The following is an 18261-nucleotide window of genomic DNA, read 5'->3' as shown; positions in this document are numbered from 1 at the left end:
TTGAATGTTAACACTTCATGTTCTTTGTACCTCTTACAAAACATCTACTCAAATGGAGGTGGAACATAGTTGTCAAACCCAAACATACATGGCAACACATCTCTACTGAGATGGAGGTGGAGTATTTTTCGTGCCAGCCAAAAGTTGAGCAATTTGCAAATTCATAGCCAAGCATTTCTCCTCAAGTTCCAAACATTTGAGCTCTATCTCCTTGAAAGCATTGGCAAAGGTACTACACCCATGCTCTATGGATGCACCCACTCCATCCAAACATATTGACTTTCTTTTCTTGTTCCTTTGGCCTCGAACTACTCCAATTGATGGACTTGCATTGACTTCATCTGAAAGTGGTTCCTTGTTTTTGTTTGGGGTGTTGCCGACCACCTCCACATCATCATTTGCTGTGTCTATTGTAGGGTTTGATTGAGGCCCTTCACCTTGCCCCATGTTCACATCCTCATCATTAGCCAAGGATATTATGTCTCCACCAACGAACCCAGCACCTATAAAGCCTCCTTGAAGGCCGTTGACTTTCGGTGTGGTGCCCAACAAATCACTCATACGGGAGTAGGACTCCCATCTAGATGGTTCTGCCCCTGTGGTGGACTCTTTTGACCTCTCCCGCATGTATGCTTTCTTCATATTACCCCACTTATTTCTATATTGTGTATCAGTAAACTCAGTGCCACACCTAGCATTAACATCCCGAGCAATTTCATCCCAATGTTTTGCCTTAAAATTTCCACGATTCATGGAAATCCATTTATCCTCATAAAAGTCTAGCAAAGTTGAAATTTGGCTAGATGACCAAATTTTCGGCTTCTTCTTGGGTGGCACCACTGCATCTGATATGGCGCTTCCTACATTGTTGCTAGTAGTTGTATTGTTCATAGGCACACTTGAAGAGGACCTTCGATTGGCAGGGGCCACTAGAACCGCAGGAGATTGCTCTAATACTAACTAATCAACATTGCGATGAGACAAGGGAGGTGCAGGCTCAGAGCTTGGAACTCTCTCATCAATCTCTTGAGAAAAGGTACCAAGGTTGCCATTGAGGGAAGGGGTTTGGCTATATTGAGAGAAATTGGCATGGCCTTGCACACTCAAGGCATGTAAAAGTCCTAGAACAATGGAGGGGGAGGGGTTGAAAAACTGAGATTGAGCAAAGGAAGGCATGGTTTGAGGGGTCACTACTTCTTGACCTTGCTCAAATATTTGGCGACTAGAACTTCCAACAACATGGGGTTGGAAAGCACTAAATGCACTTGCAAATTGACGGCCTTGATTGCTACCATCCATTGTAAAAGAAACCTACACAACACAAGGACTTGCATTTTGTAAATTCATTGGCTTGAATGAAGGCAGTGAGATTTAATGAGGCTATTTGCACCCAAAACTAATTCAATGCGATACAATTCAAGGACCATAACATTTCCCAAGAAACATAGGCACTTAATAGGAGCATAAATTTGATGAGATGAAATTATACAACAACATAAACCTCTTGGAAAGAGTATTACCAATTTAAACAAAGCATACATATGCAACAAAAAAAACTTTTATAGTATGGACAATACATTAGGATAGAAAAGTAAATCATATAACAACATTTACCTATCATAAAGAGTATTACAACATAACCAAATAACAACAATAGAAAAGGATAGAAATCATAATCATATAACACCTATCAGAAAGAGTATTACAACATAACAAAATCAACCATTTTGGCATGAACAATACAACAGGATAGAAATCAGAATCATATAACACCTATCAGAAAGACTATTACAACATAACAAAATCAACCATTTTGGCATGAACAAAACAAAAGGATAGAAATTAGAATCATAACAACATAAACATATTTCACTAAAAGTTTATATGCATGAGCAATACACTAAGATAGAAAAAGCAAACATATAACAACATAAACCTATCAGAAAGAGTATTACAACATAACAAAATAAACCTTTTTGCATGAACAATGCATTAGGATAGAAACCACAATCATATACCAACATAAACAACAGAAAGAGTATTACAACATAACAAAATAAACCTCTTTTCATGAACAATGCATTAGGACAGGAACCAAAATCATATACCAACAATGCATTAGGATAGAAACCAGAATCATATGCCAGAGATCAACATGCAAGCTGATTAACAGCTTCAACTGCAAATGGCTTCCAATCCCCTCAGAGATCCTCTAGCCGTAATTGGCATGCAGACAGCCTTTATGCCTATGCATGAGAAAGAGAGAGAGAAAGAGAGACCTTTTGGGTGAATTCTCAGCAGCAAGAAGGGGCCTTTTGATCCTTTGTTCTTTGTGTGCTTCCTTCAAGAAGTGATCTACACAAAAAACAGAAGAACAATGAGGCACATAAACGATGGCATCAAAATTGTTAGTTTATAATCATTTTCATGGCACCCAAATTCTCATCACAGAGAACATCAAGTGCACAAATGTTGATGGCCTTCAAATTCCTTTTGTTCTCACCTTACCTGAAATCACAGCACATCAAATATCATGCACATAGGAAAAGTATCTACTATCGAGCACAGACTCACAATGGGCATGCCACAAAAGTACTATCATCAAAGGACAAGACATAAACCAATGATGACGAGCCAATCATCGTAGCAGCGATTCACACAAAAACATCACGATTCTAGACAGGCAGCCCAATCTCGCAACGATTCTGGACAACTACGACTTGATACAAGCAGCCAAATTCTGCAACGCTTCTACAACTACGATTTTTTATGACGAGTCAAAAAGGATGTGGAGAGAGAGAGAGAGAGAGAGAGAGAGAGAGAGAGAGAGAGAGAGAGAGAGAGAGAGAGAGAGAGAGAGAGAGAGAGAGGGAGGGAGGGAGGGAGGGACAGAGAGAGGGAGAGATCACCGATTCATGCCAAATTCTGCAGCACTTCTACAACTATGATTTTTTATGACGAGCCAAAAAGGATGTGGAGAGAGAGAGAGAGGGGGGGGAGATCACTGATTCATCTGTGTGACCGATTCACCTGCACATAGATGCAGAAATCACTGCAGAGAGTACGCATGCAGGAATCGCATGTAGGACTGGGAGTACATAACAACAAGAGGAGCTGTCAGAAGAATTTATGGTGCACAGAATTCATGGTTGCAGAGGCGCGAAGAAGTTGAGGAGCGGGAAGAAGTCGAGGAGTGGGAAAATGAAATTTTCACTTTCCACTTACATGCCACCATGTGGCAGGAAGGCTACGGAACTCGAGCTAAACGACCAATTTGTCGTCCATTCACAAAACCTAACTCATTTCCAGCCACATCATCTTACTCTTCACTCATTAAGTAAAAGTAACCTCGTGTGCAAAACTGGAATGCAACCCTGATCCTATAATAATTTAGATCCTTAGTGCCTCCTACCAATGCCACTTCATAAATTTTTTGAGCTTTTAGCATCAAACTTTGGTCATGCTAGCTTTGATCTTATTAAGTTTCTAGTTTGATCTTATCAAATTCCTAGTATCAATTGCAACAAAAACACTTAAAAGTTGACAATGTGTGTGGGAGGGCAATGGGGACAATAATGTGAAACTTTATTTTATTATTGCATATTGATATCTTATATGTGTGGCCTCCCTCCCTCTACATGCATATCAAGGATACTTATAAATAAGGACATCCTTTAGGAGAAGGTAGGATCCTTGATTTTGTTGAAGCCTTTAATGCACAATAACCAATAATTAATTGAAGATTCAAAGAACACAAAATATAGAAGAGGAAAAATATAGACAATAATGTACAACTAGAGAATGGGCATAATCTCTCCCCACAATGAGTGAGCATCTCCCCCACACATGTATTTATGGACTTGTATTTCTTAGCTTTTGTGCTCAAAGATCATGAAATGCTTTTTTGCTTTTCTTTGCAAGAAGGATATGATTTCACCTAATAGTTTTCTAACACCAATCTAATAAATTTAATGTCACAAAAGTCAACAAATCCATGCATGAGTGCGCAATAAATCCGAGCAATAAAAAGTACCCAAAAAATCATAATAATTTCATGCACCAAAATACGCTCCTTTGAATATAAAAATAATTCTATACATATCTCCTTCGAATAATTTCCTCACTAAAAACACAAAACACATTAATTCCCTACTACTATTGTTCTAGCATGCATAATGCAACCAATGTCATACGCATGCCCTCATGTGACAAGTCACTATCATAAAACAAATAGACAAATCAAATTCCATAAACAAATATAAATAAATACACTTTATTGTCGTAATAATAAAATGATGAATTATCATAACATTGCTAGATGTGTGACAATGGTCACTATGATGTAGCAAATGGTCAATGAGAATCCACAAAATAAATAATTAAATCATAGATTATGTTCATATCAATAAAAGTAGTAAATTATGATCGTGGATTCCTTGTCTTCACAGTCAGACCCCCAAAGTCTTCCCCCGTGTGGAACAGAATAGGAGCAAGGACCCAAACCTCACATCATGGACCTAAAGGTGAAATTAGCTCTAGGATTTGAGCTGCCAAACTATTGTCGCTACAAGTAGAAACCCTCCCTTAGGATGCACCACAATATATGAATGTACAACCAGCATGAGGCATGCATCAATATGCCCTACCTCTACTCTCCCACAATCATCCCTCTCTAGACCAAGAATATGTGAGGAGCACCACTCCACTACTATAGTATAGGGACTCAAACTACATGCAAAGACATGCATTGGAGGAGAATAGGTGTCATGGTAGGGGAGATTATCAAACTCCAAAACTAGCATAGGCAAACCTGCCAATACTAGTCTAACTTAGCCATGCCATAGGAGAAGTCACTATCCCTCCTTGATACGAAACTAGCATCTGAAATAATCCAAGGGATTGAGCCAATGTAACAGGCATCTATCATTTGTCAAATAGTACCATGCATGTAGCCAAAGAACATAGTGACCCTATGTCCTCTATGCAATAGTCACTGCTATAGATCGATCAACATGATCAGCGTTGGAAGAAGCATCACACCATCTTATCTAGACACCATAGAGATAGGTTCAATAAAGCCACTAGAAAGTGACCACCAAGAGAACTCAATGAAGCACAATGGAAAAAACCACCTTCCTCTGAAGAAGTATCTAGTACCACCACAAAGACACGCGATGTATCTATGAAGCTAATAGGGTCAAAGTAGAAAATATGAAGAAGCTGTAGCTATAGATCAATGACCAAGCTTCCTCCAAGATTGAAAACAATGCCTCAGAAGATCAAGGTTAGACCATGGTGAAGAAATCTCAAGCCATTCAAATAGAAAAATAGGAATGAAAAATCAATGTTATGTAACATGATGATGACAAAGATTATAGAGAGTAAGGGATACATAGAATACTTGTGGTCAACCAACCAAAACACAATTCAAACACACATTAGCAAAAAAGTATAGAGACTAGGAAAATAATTAAGTGTATAATGAAGAATCATAACAATTAATGCAGAAGAACCTCTGTAAAGATGAAAACACAAAAAGGCAAGAATGAAAACATTCAAATTAGCAAAAACACAAAGTTTAGGAGCAAGAAAACATAAGATCATGGAGAAGTGAAACCATGCGGCAACAATGTGTAGAAACCCAAAGGAAGCCTCAAGGAAGTAGTCCCAACCTTCAATTATAGTGGTGGCACCAAAAAACATAGGTTATATATTGTGTTTCAATAAAAACACAAGTCACCTATATCAAGAAGATATTGCCAAATATAGAAGTAGAAGCTCTAGTAGTAGATGAAGGGCTGAAGCTGAAAACACATTGTGCAAGTAGCTCTAATAATACAAATACAAAGTCTTGGTAGAGGAACAACAACAAAATGAGGTGATCAAGCTAAGGATTTGGTCCCCAATATGCAACACACCCAAGAGTAATAAGCAACAAAAGTGAAAGAATCACAACTACTATACATTGAGAAGAATGAACAAAGAAAGAGAGAGCATAAGGGCTAAAACAATGCATTAATGGGAGGATCCGTAGAAAAATATGAGATGTATTGTACAAACCACACAGGTGAATGGCACATGTGGTGACCAATAGTACCTCCAAACTCCCTCACTAGAGGATGTGATTCGATATAACAAGAGGATGAGTGCAGTATATATAAGCTGTAAGATGAGACTTAAGATGAATGAGCATGCCCTAAATGGATAATCCAAATGCCCATAAATGCGCCCTATATAAATCCTAATAAAAGGCTTAATACCCATTGAATGTACACCACTAACAATATTCCATTACTCATTCTACACATATCCAACCATTAGGCTTTCATGCTCACATTGTACCATACTTCAAAACCTTCACTTGATCTATTCACATCCTTAAGATTCTTAGTGGTCTACTTCATCATTTTTAGCCTCCAAGTTCAATTTCTAAACCTTTTTGCCATAGCTAGTTCTAGCAAGGTCTAACAAACTACAAATACGTACTTACATGACCATCATTCTTCTAGCCCTTGTGTTGATTATAAAGAGCACAAAAAAAAACACTTCAAACTTGACACAATCAAAAGCCTTAGCTTTCTAAAGGGCAGCTAAACAACACATTTGGCAATCATAGTATTGACAAACAAGTAGTAGCGTGACAATTTCTTCAATCCCACTTAAGGATGGTAGCATAGATGGCTAGCCTATCTCCTCCCAAGAGGGTAGTCTCAAAAATTACCTGCAATAAGAGAACACAACTCTTTGCTAGCACAAGGTGCATTTTGCAACTAGGAGATGCCCTTTGCTAGCACAAGATATACTTTGCAAATAGGAGGCATATCCAAAGTTTGTAAGTCTTTATGATTATTATTGGAAGCTTTTAAGAGCTACTATTTAGCACCTTTGCCTAGCCGCCCATGTATTATTACACTGACAATACCCGCACCTGCACATTACAGGCAATAAGTGCCCATCATTGTCACTTTATTCTTTATTATTTAAGTGACATTTGAATAAAAGGAAGGCCGATCACACATTGTGATTGTTGGAGTTCCCACATTTGGAGAGTCTCTCTCTCTCTCTCTCTCCCCTGCTCCTTCCACCATAGCTCTTGCTTCTCTCGCTCGTGCTTCCACTTTAGGGCTCACCTCCCTTCAACTAGTATCAGAGCCTTCTTCTTCGCTCGCAAACTTGAGCTTGGTTCGGCACACTCTCAGCTTCCATTCGAATACCAACACCCTATTTGATGCTTCTATGGTCAACTTTGTTGGTCTTATGATGCTTGGTTGTGCTGGAGTAATGTTTACATGTATGGGAATGCTATGCCTATGTTCATGGTTGGATTTGGATCTGATTTTGGTATTGAAATAGCTTGGTTTGACAATGTATTCACTACTGCATACATCAAGGTTGTACCTCTTTTAACAGGGATTTTATATGCCTATTGCTCTTGGCTATGAACATGCTTTGATGCTTATGTCAAAAATGGATGCTACTTGGATTAACAAGAAAAACAATGATGTTTCCCGCAATTCACATGCTTTATCCTTTAGAGGTGGCAGAAGTGGCAAGAAAGATAATGATCATCATGGGAAGGACTCTCAGAAGTCCCTATCTAAGTCATGTGGATGCAACAAATCTCATGAATGTAAGTCTGATCTTACATTCCATTATTATGGAGGAAAAGTAAGACACATATGGCCGCAATGTCATAAGATGCACGATGACAAGCGCAAAGAAAAGGGGAAAGAGAAAGTGCAGGAGAAATCCAATGATCGCATTATTATACCTGCAAAGTCGAGCATAAAGATTGAGGAGATAAAAGTCATGTAGCCTATGGAGTACAGTGGTGACTACATATTAGTAGCCTCTTCATGTGATGCCTTGTGATGCATAGAGCGAGGCTCGGTCTATGCATGCACAGTGTTGGCTCTTGGATTCGGGTGCGTCTTTTCATGCGACCCCCTACTGTGAGTGATGTCATACCTATCGTAGTGTATCTAGTTCTGTGTACTTAGGTGATGATCGTTCTCTTACTATTGTTGGCATTGGTGATATCACTCTACAGTTTTCCTTTGGTAGCACTTTTGTTATACATAATGTGTGTCATGTACTTGCACTGACTAGAAGCCTTATGTCTATTGGGAAGCTTGATGATGTAGGTTATTGTATATGCTTTGGTGATTCTGCATGGAAGATCTTGTAAGAGGTACCAAGTTTCGCAGCCTCTACCCCTTGGTTATATCTAGTACTATTGACCATGTTTTGTCAGTGGGTTCTATCCCACATGTATCTCTCTGGCATGCTTATCTTGGGCATACGTTGCTTAAGGGAATGAAAATGCTTAGTGCTTTGCAGTATCTTTCGCCTTTTGACTACTCGCATTTTGAGTCATGTGATCACTGTTTATATGGCAAGCAGACTACAAATTTGCATAAAAGTCTGGTATTCTATGCGTGGATGAGCCTTTGGCACTTGTGCATTCAAATGTATGTGGACACATGCCCTGTCAATCATTAGGGGGTGCAAAGTACTTTGTCACATTTATTGATGATTATTCACGTAAGGTTTGGGATTATCCCATAAAGTAGAAATCTAACATCTTGGCTATCTTTTTTTCTGGCTTACTCTTGCAAAGAATCAATTTGGGCATAGGCTGAAATGCCTAAGGACAGATAATGGGAGTGAGTACATCTCACGTGCCTTTGAGTAGTTTTATGATGAGCGAGGTGAAGGGAGGCGAGCCTTAAAGTGGAAGCATGAGCAGAAGCAAGAGTTATGCTGGAAGGAGCAAGAGCAAGAGAGAGACACACACACAATGTGGGAACTCCAACACTTCACAATGTGTGACCTTCCCTTTATTCAAATGTCACTGAAAGAATAAAGAATAAAGTGACATTATGGGTACCCACTGCTTGTAGTTTGTAGGTGCGGGTACTATTAGTGTAGTAATACACGGGCAGCTAGACAGAGGTGTCTTTACCCTCAACAACCTCCCACTTAAAGGCGAATCTGCCTTAATGAGGAGTGAAAAGAAAAAAGAAAAGATGGTACAACATATACATAATACAATAGGATGAGGAAATATGTCATCTCATCCAATACCCATCAACCTCCCAAGGAAGGCAAAGTGCTCTGTAGAGAGGCTTTTTGTGAGAAAGTCTGTAGGATTCTGGTCAGTTGAGATCTTAACAAGGTCAATAGACCTATCCTCAATGACCTCACGAATAAAGTGATACCTCACCTCAATGTGTTTTGTCTTTGCATGGAAGACCAAATTCTTGGCTAACTGGATAGCACTCATAGAATTCGAATGTAGTGTAGGGATAGCATCTACAATACCAAGGTTAGCAACCAAACGACCCAACCAAATGGCCTTCTTGCAAGCCTTAGTGGTTGCGACATACTCAGCCTCTGTAGAAAGGGCCATGCATTTTTTCACCCTAAACATCACCTCCAACAAAAGTGAACACATAGCCAGAAGTGGACTTCCTACTATTTGCATGTCTTTTGCATAGTCAGAGTTAGCATATCCCATGACTCATGTATCCTGGCTACCATAACATATGCATATATCGGTAGTGCCCTCCTTCAAATACCTCATGATACCCTCTTCATGGCATCCCAATGCCTCTTGCTAGGTGTAGCCATATAATGTGCCACAACACCAACTGCAAATGCAATATTTGGATGGGTGGCTATCATGGTATACATAAGACTACCCACTGTGGATGCATAAGGAATCTCAGCAATCTCAGCCCTCTGCTCATCTTATGCCACTATGGCCATATGTGTCATGCTTTCCCACAACAATAATGATATGTAAGATCATACTCATGTCCACGGGAATTGTTGCATCCATGTGACTTAGACCGGGACTTCTGAGAGTCTTCCCATGACGATCATTATCTTTCTTGCCACATCTACTACCTCTAACGGATAAAGCATGTGAGTTGCGAGAAGCATCATTGTTTTTCATGTTAATTTCTTCGGTCAAAGATCACTCTCTACCATCAAGTTTGTTGGTAACAAATCGTAGTGCAAAATACATCCCAAGACTCAGGTAAAGTGCCAAGCAGAAACAAAGGATGCATATTATCCTAAAACTCAATATCGTGTTGAAGCAGATTCTTCATGATAGAATGAAACTAGCTAAATTGAGTAAACAATGGGGTCCCCTCCTTCATGCGGAGATCCATTAACTATTTAAGCCAATATATCAACGAAGCAGGGTTTTGTGCTTTGCATAAAGTTCTTGAATCTTTTCATAGAGATTCCATGACTACTGTATGCTTATTCCTATCTTTGGTTGCCTAGCTTGACTTGGATCTTTATCAATTGGATGTTAAGACGACTTTCTTACATGGGGACTTGCATGAGAGATATAGATGGAGCAACCTAAGGGATTTGCAGAGCATAATAAGAAACACCTAGTGTGCAGATCGAGGAAGAGTCTTTATGGTCTAAAGCAAGCACCTAGGGAATGGTACTACAAGTTTGCTGCTTTTATGTAATCACACGGCTACATTCGTAGTGTTATGGATTCGTGCTTGTACAGGAAGAAAGTCCATGATGGTTCATTATTGATTTTTATACTCTATGTGGATGAGATGCTTTTGATAGGAAAATATCATGATGAGCTAGATGCTCTTAAGGCTTAGCTCAAAAAGAGCTTTGAGATGAAAGATTTGGGACATCTCATATACTTGGTATGTGTATTACGCATGACAGGTCTCAGAGACTACTCTATCTGTCATAGAAGGAGTATATCCATAAAGTCCTTGAGCCCTTTTGTATGTAGGATGTGAAGTCTATTGGCTATCCATTGCCTTCTCATGTGAAGGTATCACAGGCCAATTGTCCACAAACAAATGAGTAGAAGGTCGAGATGGCCAAGTTTCCCTATGCATCTGCAGTGGGTAGTCTTTTGTATGCCATGATAGCCACCCATCCAGATATTGCTTTTGCAGTTGGTGTTGTGGCATGTTATATGGCTACACCTAGCAAGAGGCATTGGGATGCCATGAAGAGGGTATCATGAGGTTTCTGAAGGAGTGTTGAGATATCGAGCTCCACTCATGATATGCCAGGGTGACCGTTGTGCATTTATGTCACCGACTTGTCAGTTGTAGATGCGGTTGGTACACTGCCCATGAATAATAGCTAGATGACAGCTATCCTTATCTACTCTAGTTCGTGGCTCAGTTAGTATGCCACCTTAGTTAGTTGTCTTTGGTTTGAGACCCATATATAGGGTTCTTCTATTTCTTTGTATGTGACTTCTTTTTAGCTTATACAACTAAGAAGAGGAAAACTGTTTTCAGCCTCCACCTTTGTGTGTATTCCCCCATTGTGCAAGCAAGAAAGCTACAAGTGAGACTCCTTCCTTCTCTCCCACAATCTTGACATGGTATCAGAGCCTTGTTCGTGGTAAGGAGCTCAAGAAAGCAAGCCAAGCTCGCGGTGTTCTGGTAAGAGGAGCAGTGTTGCTTTCATTTTCTGTTTTGGGAACAGATCTCTGCAGGTAGCACATCCGGAAATTGCAAGAGTGCATTGTCTCAAGTTGAGACGCCCTTCGCGGTGAAGCAAGAGGGCAGTATATGCTGCGGGATAGGGCTTTAGCCCTTGGCGACCCTGTTTTTTTGATTTGAGGCCATTTCGGGGCCTGTTTTGGAGGCGGAAGTTTTCTGCACGCACTCAGGAAAAGGCCCAGTTTTATGCTGTGCAGCCACTGTTCTACAAGTCGGTGAAAAGTTACTGTAGAAATTGCATCGTATGCCTGTGCACAGAGATATTGGGAGTTACAGAATCATCCTTGTTGCCTGTTGATGCAAAATCGTCACTAGGAAGTGACTATGTGGTTAAATACCACTTTCGTCAGTTTTGCAGATTTGCCCTTGTGAGCCTGAAGTTGTATTTTCTGCAGTGACAGAATTTTTTGCAGTATTCTGTAATGGCGTCTGATTCTCTTTCACAGATTGTAATTGAAAAGCTTGACAAGAACAACTTCCAAGCATGGAAGTTTAGAATGACGAATTTCCTTATGCGAAAAGGATATTGGGAATTTGTTGCAGGAAATGAAGAAGAACCAGTTCTTCTTGATGTTCCCAATCAACAGCAAATGCAGGCATTCAAAGCATGGCATGAGAGAGCCATGAAAGTTATGTACTGGCTGTCTATCAGTATTTCAGACTCTATGATTGTGCATATTCAGGATGCAAGTACGCCAAAGGAGGCATGGGATACTTTGTCAAAAATGTATAGCACAAATACGCAAGCCAGGAAAATGCAGCTCAAGCAAGAGTTGCATAATGTGCAAAGAGAAAGTATGAGCATCAATGACTACCACATGAAGGTGAAGAAGATTGCAGATGCACTTGCTTCCATTGGATCGCCAGTGGAAGATGATGATTTAGTTTCTGTGACCTTGAATGGTCTAGGAAAGGATTATGCACAGTTTCGGACATCCATTTCAGTTCGTGAAAGATTTCCTGATTTTGAGGAGCTGATTGCTCTTCTAATTTCTGAGGAGCAGAGAAATGGTGGTGCATCTTCTTCAGGAGGAACTTCAAAAGAAACTGTCTTCTACTCAAATACTGGAAGAGGTAGAGGCAGAGGTAGAGGAGGCCGATTTGGAGGCCGTGGTAGAAATCAGAATATGCAGCAAACTCAAGAAAACCAATCCTATGGAGGAGGACGTGGTAACTCTAGAGGCAGGGGGAGCCAAAGAGGTCGTGGTGGATGGCAAAGAGGCCAAAATGCAAACAGTAATGTTGAATGCTACTACTGTGGTAAAATGGGTCATATGGCTAAAGATTGCTATAAAAAGTAAAATGACATCATGAATGGAAAATTGCAACAAGGGAATTATGCATCTTCTAGTAGACAGGGTGATGACAGAAATGAGCATTTGTTTATGGTGCAGCACATGAACAATTCTGTGACAAGTGCAGAAGAAAGCAATGATGTATGGTATGTTGACTCAGGTGTATCAAACCACATGACAGGTCATGCAGAATGGATGGAGGATGCAAGAAAAATGGAAAAACCAGGATTTGTGGAGACTGGTGATGATACTGCACATCCTATTGTGCAGATTGGAAAAATTCCTTTGTCTATGCAGGATGGGAAAAAGAAATACCTGTCACATGTATTTCATGTCCTGAATATCACCAAGAATCTGGTTTTTGTTGGTCAAATGGTTGACCAGGCTTGCAGGTCAGATTTAATCCTCATGGATGCTTTGTTGAGGATATGAAAAATAAAGGTCGCTTGATAGCAAAAGGAAAGAAGAAGGGCAGAATGTTTACATTGGATGCAGACATGCCTGAATTGAGTGCAGCAATGTTTGCACATGGGACCGGTGTAGTTGCAGATATTGATATCTGGCATAAGCGCATTGGTCATGTTAATGTACAACGACTTAAATCAATGCAGGCCCAAAATATTGTTGCAGGATTGCCAAAATTCAAGGTTGCAGAAATGCATAAGGTATGTGAAGCCTATCAGTTTGGAAAACAGGCAAGGAAACCATTTCCTAGACATGTTCAAGAAAGTAAAAAGCCATTTGAATTAATCCACTCTGATGTGTGGACTACTAAAGCTGCATCTCTTGGAGGCTGTCATTATTTTGTCACTTTTATTTATGACTATAGCAGAAAACTTTGGGTATATTTTACGAAAAAGAAAAGTGAAGTTTTTGGGCATTTCAAAACTCTTAAAGCTATGGTTGAAAAAGAAACAGGCCTGCAAATAAAATGCCTAAGGTCAGATGGAGGGGGAGAGTACCTCTCAAATGAGTTTGCAAGGTTCCTGCAGGAGCATGGCATAAAGCAGTAATATTCATGCAGTCATACCCCACAACAAAATGGAATTGCAGAAAGGAAAAACAGGCATATTGGAGAGGTATCTTGTGCCATGCTCAATGAAAAAGACCTGTCAGATTTTTATTGGGCTGAGGCAGTTGCTACAGCAGTCTACATAATGAACAGGACTCCCACTGCAACAATACATGGGGTGACTCCAGTGGAGAGGTATACTGGTAGGAAACCAGATATTTCTCATTTGAAAATTTTTGGCTGCATTGCCTATGTTCATGTGCCAGATGAGTTGAGATCCAAATTGGATCCAAAAGCTGAGAAGTGCATCTTTATTGGTTACTCTTTGCAGTAGAAAGGATATAGATGCTATAACCCTTCTACTCGTAAGTTTACAGTGAGCAGAGATGTTGTTTTTGATGAGATGAGTAGCTGGTATAAACCAGTAAATGTGATTGATAATGTAGATGCACAAAATGGTAATGCTGCACAGAATTTACAGCAGCAGTCACAAGATATCAGTGGACCTGGAGCGTCCTCTAGCAGTGGTTCATATTCTTCGCCATGGACAGGCAGATTGAGATCAGGAGAATCTTCTCAAAGCAATGCAGATAGTGGTATGCAGGTATCATGAAAAGGAAAAGAGAAGGTAGATCAGCCCATGTTTGATGTGAATGTAGGTCACTCATATGTGGATGGTGAATCCAGTGGCTCAGAACAGAGCATTGATGATGAGTTGGGTATTCCTTCTATTGTTACACCTGGAGTAAGGAAGACCAGGGATGTTTTGAGAGCACTTGGGAGTGAACCTACTTTGCCCAGGTCTACCAGAGCTAGGTATCCTGTGGATAGGCTGAAATACGATGGATTTACAGCCATTCACTATGCATATATGGTCAAAGTGATACAGGAACCAGAACCCACTTCTTTTGAGCAAGCCATGGGAAAAGAAAAATGGAAGAAAGCCATGGATGAAGAAATGGATGCCTTGGAAGCAAATGCTACATGGGAATTGGTACCTTTGCCTAAAGGTAAAAATGCAATTGGCTGTGTGGGTTTATAAGGTGAAGCACAATGCAGATGGTTCTGTGAACAAATACAAGGCAAGATTAGTAGTCAAGGGGTATGCACAAACATATGGCATTGACTAGGAAGAAACATTCAGTCTGGTTGCAAGGATGGCAACCGTAAGAGCAGTCATTGCTATGGCTGCATCAAAGGGATTGTCTTTACATCAGATGGATGTAAAGAATGCCTTCTTGCATGGTGATTTGCAAGAAGAGGTCTATATGGAGCAGCCACCAGGTTATGTGCATGCTGTTCATCCAGAGTTTGTTTGCAGGTTGAAGAAAGCCTTGTATGGCTTGAAGCAAGCACCTAGAGCATGGTCTGACAAGATAGGACAGTATCTTGTCACTATTGGCTTTCAGATTTTCAAGGCAGATTTCTCACTTTATGTGAGAAAAACAGAGAAATGTATTATGCTACTTGTCATTTATGTTGATGATTTGATTATGACAAGTGATAGTGATGAAGATATCCTTCATGTGAAAATGCTATTGAAGCAAAAGTTTGAGATGAAGGATTTGGGAGAGCTACATTATTTCTTGGGCATTGAGGTGATTAGATCACCAAGTGGGATACAGCTCTTGCAGAGGCAGTATGGATTGGACATGCTATCCAAATATGGGATGACAGGCTGTAAGCCTATTTCAGTTCCTTTGGAGCAGAATGTGAAGCTGAGCACAGATGTAGGTGAGCTTCTGGAAGACCCTACTATGTACAGATGCATAGTAGGAAGTTTTTCTTATATGACTATTACCATGCCAGATTTGAGCTATGCTGTTGGATTGGTAAGTCAGTTTATGCAGGCTCCAAAGAAACCGCATTTGGATGCGGCTAGACGCATACTCAGGTATGTGAAGTCCACATTGCAGTATGGACTATTTTATGAGACTGGGGTTCAGATACAGTTGCATGGATACACTGATGTTGATTGGGCTGGTAGTATTTCTGATAGACGATCTACCAGTGGATATGTGTTCTCTTTTGGGAGTGCTGCAGTCACTTGGAGTAGCAAGAAACAGCCTACAGTTGCCTTGTCGAGCACAGAGGCTGAGTACAGGGGTGCAGCAATGGCTGCATGTGAGGTAGCTTGGTTGCATAAGCTACTTTATGATATGCATCAGTCTACAGATGGGCCAGTTGTCATTTATTGTGACAACATAAGTAGTATACACTTGGCAAATAACCCAGTCTATCATGCTAGAACAAAGCACATTGAGGTGCATTATCACTATGTGCGGGAGAGGGTTTTACTAGGTCTTATTGATCTAGTTTATGTTAGCACAGAGGATCATGTAGTTGACATATTCACGAAGGCATTGGGCATAGAGAAGCTGCGTAAGTTCAGAGACCTGCTTGGTGTGCAGGAATTGGGATTGAGCTCGAGGGGGAGTGTTGAGATATCGAGCTCCACTCGTGATATGCCAGGGTGACCGTTGTGCATTTATGTCACCGACTTGTCGGTTGTAGATGCGGTTGGTACACCACCCATGAATAATAGCTAGATGACAGCTATCCTTATCTACTCTAGTTCGTGGCTCAGTTAGTATGCCACCTTAGTTAGTTGTCTTTGGTTTGAGACCCATATATAGGGTTCTTCTATTTCTTTGGATGTGACTTCTTTTTGGCTTACACAACTAAGAAGAGGAAAATTGTTTTCAGCCTCCACCTTTGTGTGTATTCCCCCATTGTGCAAGCAAGAAAGCTACAAGTGAGACTCCTTCCTTCTCTCCCACAATCTTGACAAGGAGGGCACTACTGATATATGCATATGTTATGGTATCCAAGATACATGAGTCATGGGATACACTGACTTTGACTATGTAGAAGACATGCAAATAGTAAGAAGTCCACTTCTGGCTATGTGCTCACTTTTGTTGGAGGTGTTGTTTCATGGATGTCAAGGGTGCATAAATGCATGGCTCTCTCCACTACAGAGGCCAAGTATGTTGTAGCCACTGATGCTTGCAAGGAGGCCATCTAGTTAGGCCGTTTGAGGTGAGGTATCACTTCATTCATGAGGTTGTTGAGGACAGGATATTGAAGGCTAAAATGATAAGGTTTTTTGGCTGATTTTTGTTGTTTTTGAGGCGTGAATGGTGTTTGAGAGTGTTTTGAATGAGATTGATTATGTTTTGGAAGCTCATGATGATTCTCAGTAGAAATATGAGGCTCTGTAATGTTTTGATAGGTTCTATTGAGGTTCTGATTGGTTCTATTTTGCTTTTGTTTTGTTCTGTTTTTCTTCTTTCTGTATGAAGCATGGATTAATGATTGATGAAAGTTGAGGTCTTTTGAAAGATCATTGAATGGTTTTTCATAGTCTGGAATGGTTTTAGTATGAGTTCTGTGGTTCTTATGCTTTCTATTGACCCTCTGTGAAATCTTTTATTGAGCTTTTGTAGAGCCTCTATTCTTGCTCTATTTCTGTTTTTGTTCCGTTATGTATGCTTCTATAAGTGTTTTCTGGAATGTATGTATGATTTTGGGAATTTTTACTAGCCTTGGAAATAGGTTAACATAAGTTCAAAAGAGCTCAAGGAAGTGGAATAAGCAATTGCTGAAGATTCAAGTGAAGACTAGAGTGTAGTGACAGTAGTGAGCTGTGAGAAGTCACTGTAATGGCTCTGGTGACCTTTCATATCAGACACCCTTAGACTGTCTACACCAACGTGCATCTACATCCACAATCTCTTCCTTGTCTAGCTCATCATGCACTATGGGCTTTTGGAAGGGGAATCCACGACCAAAGAAGGATTATTATGAGTGATTATTGAGTGTTGTAGTGAGGAGTTGATGTACAATTGATTGAGAGAGAAAGAGAGGGTCAGATATACCCAATTTTATGCAAAACAATGTATATATCTATGAGAGACTGTGAGAGAAAACTATGAAGACAATGAAGATGAATACTATGTGATCTTATTTTCATTCAAAGTGGTGTTTCTTTTGTGTTCTATTTGTTGGTTGATGTTTTTTACGAAAAACATGAAGAAAATAATGAATTTTGTTGAAGATAAAGCCGTGGGAGAATTGTTTCTATGATACTGCGTGAAGATTTCTTGCTAGTGGCATTCTTTTCCTTCTTGTGGTTCTCTAAAGAATGAAACAAAGCTTGTTGATGTTACACGATAGATTTTCTTGCAGTAGAAACCCCTTTTCCTTGGTCTCTCTCTTGGGGCTCCACATGACTATTGATGGTGTCTCTCTTGGGGCTTCATGTTTTTGGTCCGCAGCCGAGGAATACTGCCATCAACAGGCATAAACAGAGGTTGAAAATGGAAGAAGTGGCACTGTTGAAGAGAAAGAAAAGTAATGGAGAGTAAAGTTCCTATCATTATTGAAGAATTGGAAGCTTTCCTTGCCAAGGCCACATTCTACAAAAGATTCATCCCCC

Source organism: Lygodium microphyllum, chromosome 4, assembly GCF_053477565.2.
Source record: "Lygodium microphyllum isolate KBCC chromosome 4, Lygodium_microphyllum_v1.1.10, whole genome shotgun sequence".
Classification (NCBI taxonomy): Eukaryota; Viridiplantae; Streptophyta; class Polypodiopsida; order Schizaeales; family Lygodiaceae; genus Lygodium; species Lygodium microphyllum.
This window is presented reverse-complemented; position numbering follows the sequence as displayed.